Here is a 9,560-nt window from a genome sequence, read left to right on the forward strand (position 1 = left end):
ATAGGTGAAACCAACAGAAAACATTCAAAAATCTCACTTTATCTTCTAAAGTTAATCTAAAATTTAGAGGATCCAAATTCAATTGTGATGGTAGTAACATGTTGAGTGTTGTTGACGAAGAAATACTGAAAGTGATTCTCGTTAGGTAGGAGGCGCTATTAATAAAAGAAGATATGTTTTAATTAATAATTTATATTTGATACATTCAAGGTTAATTTAATAATGTATAAATATTTTAGTATTTCACTATATATAATTATATAGGTATTTGTTGTGGTGTCTAAAATTTTTGGTCAAATTGTCAAAAAAATATTAAATGGTTTATTTTAGATCTAAAAAGATAAAAGTAAAATAATTATAATAATTTAAAAATTATTAGCAAAAATAAATCAAGCGAAGTTAGGCATCAAATTAAAAAGTATCGTATAGATGGCTAAACTATGTATATATTAACATGTAGGTGATCACTTAATAATATATAGATAGACATATTTATACTAATAATTAAAAATATAAAATATTTATACATATGTAAAAGGTAATATAGATTAAATTAGATGGTTTTGGTAGATATTTTTGTTTAAAAAAATGTTAATAATATTTTGGGTCTTTAGCCTTTGAACAAGGATGGATGGCATGTGAATCTTTTGAAGAAAAAAAAAATGGTTTGTGTTATCATGACCTTGGGAAGTGATAGGTCAGACGAGTTAGAGAGAGTCTAACGGAGAGAAAAAGTAAGTGGGAGAAAGAAAATTTTCTGTTTGTTGATATATATGTTCTTTTTTAGTTTGAGATGGTTCAGGATTATACTTCTTATCAAGTTGTGTCTCAAAAAAAAAAGTTTCTTTTGTTAGAAGTGTAGAATTGTATGTGTTTTTATGGATTTTGGTGAGATGCGTCGGTTCTACGCTGTGAGGAAGGGTCGCAAGCTAGGGATATATACCAATTGGGATGATTGTGTAAAACAGGTTCTGGGATTCAGCAACAATGAACACAAAAGCTTTTATTCTTAGGACGAAGCTGAAGAGTATATGAAGGGCGGTGAGTGTTCCAAAGGAAGGGGGAGTTCTAAACCTCTTCTTGAGGGTCCTTCGTACGGAAGTCCTCTTTCGCAGAAAATTTCAGAGTTGTACGTTTCGTCTAGCAGTAGATTGCTCGACAGTGGTAGTGGTGGCACCGAAGCTTTGTCAGGTTTCTCATATAATTTTGTTTCATTGAAAAAATTGTATAAATGTCATTCTTATTGACCGTTCACTAAGTAATTAAGTTATGTTGCAGGGGGACATGTAGTCTCTACTACTGAGGTGAAGGATTTTTTTTATGAGGAAGACATAAAGCTCATACTTATGCGTGTTTGTTCCTCGCTTCGAATCGGAGTTCTTATGTTTGTCCCTCAACACCTCAAATCAAAAGACGGACAACCCATGTTTGTAATCACTGTGTTTCTTCCCCACAATCCAAGAGGCGTGGAGCTTGTGGCACATGGTCCAGCATCAATGGAGGAAAGGATTGCTAGGCAAGAAATTTCATTCACCATGCTAGAGAAGTTGCTGGTTTTGATGCAAGAACAACATGGACAACAGATGTCTGAGAACAATTGCCTCTTCCAGCAAATTCAACAACTGGAGGAGGAGAATGCTGAATTACACAGTCAAGTTCAACTCATTGAGGATATGTTAGATGGTTATTAATAAATTATCTATGTTCGGTTTGGCTATTGAAGGTATGTGAATCTGGGAGTAGATATTATTTTAGGTTGTGTATGTCTTTTTTGGGTTGTTATTGTCATTGTGATTGTAACCTGGGATGAATGTTGAACTTATTTATCTTATATCATTGAAAAAGAATTTAATTACTGAGTTATCCATTTTTGGATTATCCATATGAATATGACATAATGTTTCTGCGTTTGTGTTGAAATCGATCGATATCTCATAAAATTATTTAAAATGAACGTCGATAAAATGGTATTAAATACAGGCATGACAAATTTTCGTTATAGATAAATAGAGTTCACGAATTTGGTTCAATATAAATTTAAATTTGGTGCCAAGACGTATTCTTCTTACGTGCGAACAAGTTTGAAAAATAGTCGAGGCCATTTGAATAAATTTGAATCGACAAATGAAACAAACTAAATGCAGCCCAGTTATGTTAAAGTAGAAATTATCCTAAACGAATGATGAGTTATGATGGTGAAATTTCTGCCTTAAATGTACAATTATAGTTCCAGTAAATAAAATATACCATTTACCGTTATAAAAAATAAAAAATTTTTTTTTAACTGAGTAATTAACAATTCATATTCGCTCCAGCTAATATTAAAATATTTTTTTAAATATTATTATACATTGAGTTAACCATGTTGATAAAAATAATGATCGAGTTTTTCGTTTTTTCATGTACTCAAGTCTATTTAATATAGGTTGTGGCATAGTAGCAGGTAAAATCTTTGCAGATATCCAAGTATGGATTTGGAATAAGATTGACTTGATAAAGAGAGAAATTTTTTTTTCAAAGTGACTGAGACTAATATTTTTTTAATTTAAGAATCATTATTTACTTTTAAATTTAATAATTTAATGATTTATCTAACATAAATATTTATTGAATTCAAATCTCATTTTCCAAAATAAAACTAAGAAAAAAAAGAATTGATAATACTAAAAAAATTATAGAATATTTTTTTTGTCTATCATTGTAAAATTTAAAATTATAAATCTTGTGTATTGTTTACTATTTTAATTTTTTATAATATGTATTATTGTTCGTATTAGAAATGATAAATTAAAAAAAATTAAGCATAAATAATAATAAAAGCATAACTAGTAAAAAGTTAGAATTCACAAATAAAATTATTAAGAATATTTAAAAAGAGTACTAAAATATATTATTTTATATATTATTTTTAATTTAATATATAAATATTAATTTTTATTATAAAAAGAGTACTTAAAAATTGTCATTTAGAAGCATAAATAACATAAGCTGTGGAGGAAAGGCTACGAAATAACATTCTTGTGTGATGTGGAATATAAGGTGCGGATTCTCAAAAATAGAGTTGGTAAAAGCTTGATTTGACAGAGAGATTGCTTCTCATGAAAGTTTTTAGTAAAAGAGAGAAAGTCTTGTGTTTTTGTTGTTGAACTAGTGAATTTTTAGTTTGGGTTAACCTTTTTATTCCGGCCTACTATTTGATACTGTTGGCCCAATGAGAGTTTCCGCCTGACTCACTAACACATAGAATTGGTTCTTGATAAAAATTTCACTAATATGGAGGAAGCAAATAAGGGTGACCTTGAAGGCAAATCGAAGCTCCTAGCTGATGCTTCAATTTTGGAAACTAATACTTAGGAGAATATCATCGGCGAGGAGGATTCGTTCATGACAATGTTGAAGAAAGTACGTGAGGTCATATATTTTGTTCTGATCATGTTGATTAATTTACAAACCCAATTTCAAATAATGATGCATTCTTAAATATTCTGATGAGCGGATATTTTATACGCTTTTTGCCATCATTTTCATATAGTTTTTACTATGTTTTATTTAAGTTTTATTATGTTTTCATAGGTTTTAGTGCAAAATTCACATTTTTGGATTTTACTTTGAGTTTGTGTGTTTTATGGTAATTTCAGGTATTTTCTGGATGAAATTGAGGAGCTTGAGCAAAAGTCTGATTCAGAAACAGAGAAAGGACTGCAGATGCTGTGAGGATCTGACCTCCGTGCACTCGAGAAGCTTTTCTGGAGCTACAAAAGTCCAAATGGGACGCTCTAAATGGCTATGAAAAGTTAATATCCAGGGCTTTCTACAAATATATAAAGGCCATACTTTACTTCAAAAATGGAGGCCCGAAATTGGCGTTTAACGCCATCCACCTAGCTATTCCTGGCGTTGGAAACTGATGAGCGGATAATTTATACGCTTTTTGGCATTGTTTTTAGGTAGTTTTTAGTACGATCTAGTTACTTTTAGGGATGTTTTCATTAGTTTTTATGCTAAATTCACATTTCTGGACTTTACTATGAGTTTGTGTGTTTTTTCTGTGATTTCAGGTATTTTCTGGCTAAAATTGAGGGACCTGAGCAAAACTCTGATAGGAGGCTGACAAAGGACTGCTGATGTTGTTGGAATCTGACCTCCCTGCACTCAAAATGGATTTTCTGGAGCTACAGAACTCCAAATGGCGCGCTCTCAACGGCGTTGGAAAGTTGACATCCATCGCTTTCTAGCAATATATAATAGTCCATTCTTTATTCGTGATTAGACGATATAAACTGGCGCTCAACGCCAGTTCCATGCTGCATTCTGCAGTCAAATGCCAGAAACACGTCACGAACCAGAGTTGAACGCCCAAAATACGTTACAACTTGGCATTCAACTCCAAGAGAAGCCTCAGCTCGTGGATAGATCAAGCTCAGCCCAAGCGCACACCAAGTGGGCCCCAGAAGTGGATTTATGCATCAATTACTTACTTCTGTAAACCCTAGTAGCTAGTTTAGTATAAATAGAACTTTTTACTAGTGTATTAGATCTTTGGTCTCAGTTTTATTTTATTATTCATCTTAGGAGACTATTGATCGCGTTTTGGGGGCTGGCCATTCGGCCATGCCTGGACCTTTCACTTATGTATTTTCAACGGTGGAGTTTCTACACACCATAGATTAAGGGTGTGGAGCTCTGCTGTACCTCAAGTTTTAATGCAATTACTACTATTTTCCATCCAATTCGATTTATTACTGTTCTAAGATATTCGTTGCACTTCAACTTGATAGATGTGATGATCCGTGACACTCATCATCATTCTCACCTATAAACGCGCGTGATTGACAACCACTTCCGTTCTACCTTAGACCGGGCGCATATCTCTTGGATTCCTTAATCAGAATCTTTGTGGTATAATCTAGAATTGATGGTGGCATTCATGGGAATCCGGAAAGTCTAACCTTGTTTGTGGTATTCCGAGTAGGATTCCGGGATTGAATGACTGTGACGAGCTTCAAACTCCTGAAGGCTGGGCGTTAGTGACAGACGCAAAAGAATCATTGGATTCTATTCCAACCTGATTGAGAACCGATAGATGATTAGCCGTGCTGTGACAGAGCATTTGGACCATTTTCACTGAGAGGATGGGATGTAGCCATTGACAACGGTGATGCCCTACATACAGCTTGCCATGGAAAGGAGTGATGAAAAACTAGAAGGAAGAAGTAGAAAAGCAGAGATTCAGATGGAATACAGCACCTCCATACACCTATCTGAAATCCCCATCATTGGATTACATGAGTAACTTTATATTTATTTTATGTTTATTATTTATTATTAATTTTTGAAAATCCATAATCAATTACTATCCGCCTGACTGAGATTTATAAGGTGACCATAGCTTGCTTCATACCAACAATCTCTGTGGGATCGACCCTTACTCACGTAAGGTTTATTACTTGGACGACCCAGTACACTTGCTGGTTAGTTGAGCGAAATTGTGGAAAGAAAGTGCTGAGTTAATAGATGCACATACCAAAGAGCCATTATTGATGATCACAATTTCGTCCACCAAGTTTTTGGCACCGTTGCCGGGGATTATTTGAATTACAATTACGTGCAACTACAGCGCCAAGTTTTTCTGATCCGGCAACAACACCAAGTTTTTGGCACCGTTGCCGGAGATTGTTCGAGTATGGACAACTGACGGTTCATCTTGTTGCTCAGATTAGGTAATTCTCTTTTCAAAAAAAAAAGTTTTCAAAAATTTTTCAAAATTTTTCTTTGTTTTCGTTTTTCCCAAAAAAATTATTTTCGAAAAAAAATATAAAAGAAAATCCAAAAAAATAATAAAATCATAAAAATAAAAAATATTTTGTGTTTCTTGTTTGAGTCTTGAGTCAATTTTTAAGTTTGGTGTCAATTGCATGTTTTAAAAAAATTATTATGCATTTTTCGAAAATTCATGCGTTCATGGTGTTCTTCATGATCTTCAAGTTGTTCTTGGTAAGCCTTCTTGTTTGATCTTGATGTTTTCTTGTTTTGCATCTTTTGTTGTTTTTCATATGCATTTTTCGTTTGTTAGAGTCCATGCATTAAAGATTTCTAAGTTTGGTGTCTTGCATGTTTTCTTTGCATCAAAATTTTTTCAAAAATATGTTCTTGGTGTTCATCATGATCTTCAAAGTGTTCTTGGTGTTCATCTTGACATTCATAGTATTCTTGCATGCATCAGGCTCATGAGTCAAGTCAAATTTTCAATTTTAAAAATCTTATCTTTTCAAAATCTTTTTCAAAAATTAAATCTTTTTATTTTTTCTTTTATTTATTTTTCGAAAATCTTTTTAAATATTTTTCAAAAAAATCTTTTTCTTAATTTTATCTTGATTTTCGAAAATTATACTAACAAGTAATATGATTGATTCAAAAATTTGAAGTTTGTTACTTTCTTGTTAAGAAATGTTCAATCTTTAAATTCTAGAATCTAATCTTTTAGTTTTTTGTTAGTTAAGTAATTAATTTTAATTTTAAAAAAATTAAATATTTTTCAACCATATCTTTTTATCATATCTTTTTTAAAAAAATTGATTTCAAAATATCTTATCTAACTTCTTATTTTCTTATCTTTTCAAATTTGATTTTAATATCTTTTTCAACTAACTATTTGACTTTTTGTTTGTTTCTTATCTTTTTCAAAACCACCTAACTACTTTTCCCTCTCTAATTTTCGAAAATATATCATCCATTTTTCAAAATTCTTTTTAAATTAACTAATTGTTTTAAATTTATCTCTTTTTCAAAAATTCTTTTTAATTGTTTTAAATTTTAATTTTAATTATATCTTATCTTTAATTTTCGAAAATCATTAACTACTTTTTTAAAATTATTTTCGAATTCTCCCTCTCTTCTCTTATTCTATTTATTTATTTATTTACTAACACTTCTCTTCACCTCTCTTCATCTCCAATCACTGCCTCTATCCTCACCCTTGTGATTGGATTCTCCACTTTTATTCCTTTCTTCTTCTACTAATAATAAGGATCCTCTTTGTCCATATATAGATGATTCCTCTTCCTTTTCTTTTTTTTTCTCTTTCATATGAGCAGGAACAAGGAAAAAGACACTCTTGTTGAAGCTGATCCAGAACCTGAAAGGACTCTAAAAAGGAAACTAAGAGAAGCTAAATTACAACAATCTAGAGTAAACCTTTTTGAAATTTTTGAACAAGAGAAGGAGATGGCAGCTGAACCCAACAACAATAATACAAGGAGGATGCTTGGTGATTTCACTAAACCAACGTCCAAGTTTGATGGAAGAAGCATCTCAATCCCTGCCATTGGAGCAAACAAATTTGAGCTGAAACCTCAATTAGTTGCTTTGATGCAACAGAACTGCAAGTTTCATAGACTTCCATCTGAAGATCCTTATCAGTTTTTAACTAAGTTCTTGCAGATTTGTGAGACTGTTAAGACAAATGGAGTAGATCCTGAAGTCTACAGGCTCATACTTTTCCCTTTTGCTGTAAGAGACAGAGCTAGAACATGGTTGGACTCACAACCTAAATATAGCCTGGACTCTTGGGATAAGCTGGTCATGGCCTTCTTGGATAAATTCTTTCCTTCTCAAAAGCTGAGCAAGCTTAGAGTGGATGTTCAGACCTTCAAACAAAAAGATAGTGAATCCCTCTATGAAGCTTGGGAAAGATATAAGCAGATGACCAAAAAGTGTCCTTCTGACATCTTTTCAGATTGGACCATATTAGATATATTCTATTATGGTCTATCTGAGTTTTCCAAAATGTCATTGAACCATTCTGCAGGTGGATCCATTCACCTAAAGAAAACATCTGCAGAAGCTCAAGAACTTACTGACATGGTTGCAAATAACCAATTCATGTACACTTCTGAGAGGAATTCCGTGAATAATGGGACGCAAAAGAATAATGACTGTGATGAGCTTCAAACTCCTGAAGGCTGGGCATTAGTGACAGACGCAAAAGAATCACTAGATTCTATTCCAACCTGATTGAGAACCGACAGATGATTAGCCGTGCCGTGACAGGGTGCGTTGAACATTTTCACTGAGAGGACGGGATTGTAGCCACTGACAACGGTGATGCCCAACATACAGCTTGCCATGGAAAGGGGTAAGAAGGATTGGATGAAGACAGTAGGAAAGCAGAGAGACGGAAGGGACAAAGCATCTCCATTCGCTTATCTGAAATTCTCACCAATGAATTACATAAGTATCTCTATCTTTATGCTTTATTCATATATCATTCATAACCATTTGAATCTGCCTGACTGAAATTTACAAGGTGACCATAGCTTGCTTCATACCAACAATCTCTGTGGGATCGACCCTTACTCGCGTAAGGTTTATTACTTGGACGACCCAGTACACTCTATCAATCTTGCTGTTGGAGCAATGATCTGCTAAGGCTTGGCTGGCCATTGGCCATGTCTAGTGTTTTGGACCGGAGCTTTCTTTGAAAGCTTGGCCGGCTATGAAGCCATGTCTAATTCCTGGACCGGAGTCTTAGACTAGCATTGCAATGATTCCTGGAATTCTCATTAAGAATTTTGATATCTTTATTTTCTTTTCCACTTAATTTTCGAAAAAAAACCAAAAAAATTACAAAATCATAAAAACCAAAAATATTGTATGTTTCTTGTTGAGTCTAGAGTCTCATGTTAAGTTTGGTGTCAATTGCATGTTTTTGTTCTTCTTGCATTCATTCATGTGTCTAAGGATCTTCAAGTTATTCTTGATGGTTCTCTTGCTCTGATCTTTAAATTCTCTTGACTTGAGTGTTTTGTTGTTTCTCATATGCATTCTCATTTTGTTAGTGTCAATGGTATACAAATTGTTAAGTTTGGTGTCTTGCATGCATTGTTATTTGATTTTAGTTGCATTTTGATTATTCCTCATATTAAAAATCCAAAAATATTTTTAATTTGTGTCTTTTCAAGTCAATAGTACAGAGAATTGAAGATTCAGAACATTCAGCTGAGAAATTATACAGAAAAAGTTGGACGTTCAAAACGCCCAGTGAAGAAGGAAAACTGGCGTTTAAACGCCCGCCAGGGTGCCTGGCTGGGCGTTTAACGCCCAAAAGGGTAGTGTTTTGGGCGTTAAACGCTAGAATGGATACCATTCTGGGCGTTTAACGCCAGGATGGCACAAGAGGGAAGATTCTGTTTTTAATTCAAATTTTTTTTTCAGGTTTTCAAAATTTTTCAAAATCAAATCTTTTTCAAATAATATCTTTTCAATCATATGTTTTCAAAATCAATTTCTTTCCATACTTGCTATCAATTAATGATTTGATTCAACATTTCAAGTATGTTGCCTTTTCTGTTGAGAAAGATTTAATGTTTGAATCATATCTTTTCTTGTTAGGCAAGTCATTAATTTTTAAAATCAAATCCTTTTAAATTGTTTTTCAAATCATATATTCTCAGTCACATCTTTTTAAAATCATAACTTTTCAAATCATATATTCTCAATCACATCTTTTTCAAAATAGTTTTAAATCATATCTTTTTGATTTCTAATTTCAAAATCTTTTA

At 32.8% G+C, this 9,560-nt stretch overlaps 1 non-coding gene across 1 annotated transcript; it reads right to left on the reverse strand.

The window, feature by feature from the left end:
* Window positions 1-7,623: 7,623 nt before the first annotated feature.
* LOC127746326 (small nucleolar RNA R71) lies at window positions 7,624-7,730 on the reverse strand. Its single transcript, XR_008007946.1, has one exon. It is a non-coding gene; the product is annotated as a small nucleolar RNA R71 (small nucleolar RNA).
* Window positions 7,731-9,560: the final 1,830 nt, after the last annotated feature.

Source organism: Arachis duranensis, chromosome 3 (genome assembly GCF_000817695.3).
Source record: "Arachis duranensis cultivar V14167 chromosome 3, aradu.V14167.gnm2.J7QH, whole genome shotgun sequence".
Classification (NCBI taxonomy): Eukaryota; Viridiplantae; Streptophyta; class Magnoliopsida; order Fabales; family Fabaceae; genus Arachis; species Arachis duranensis.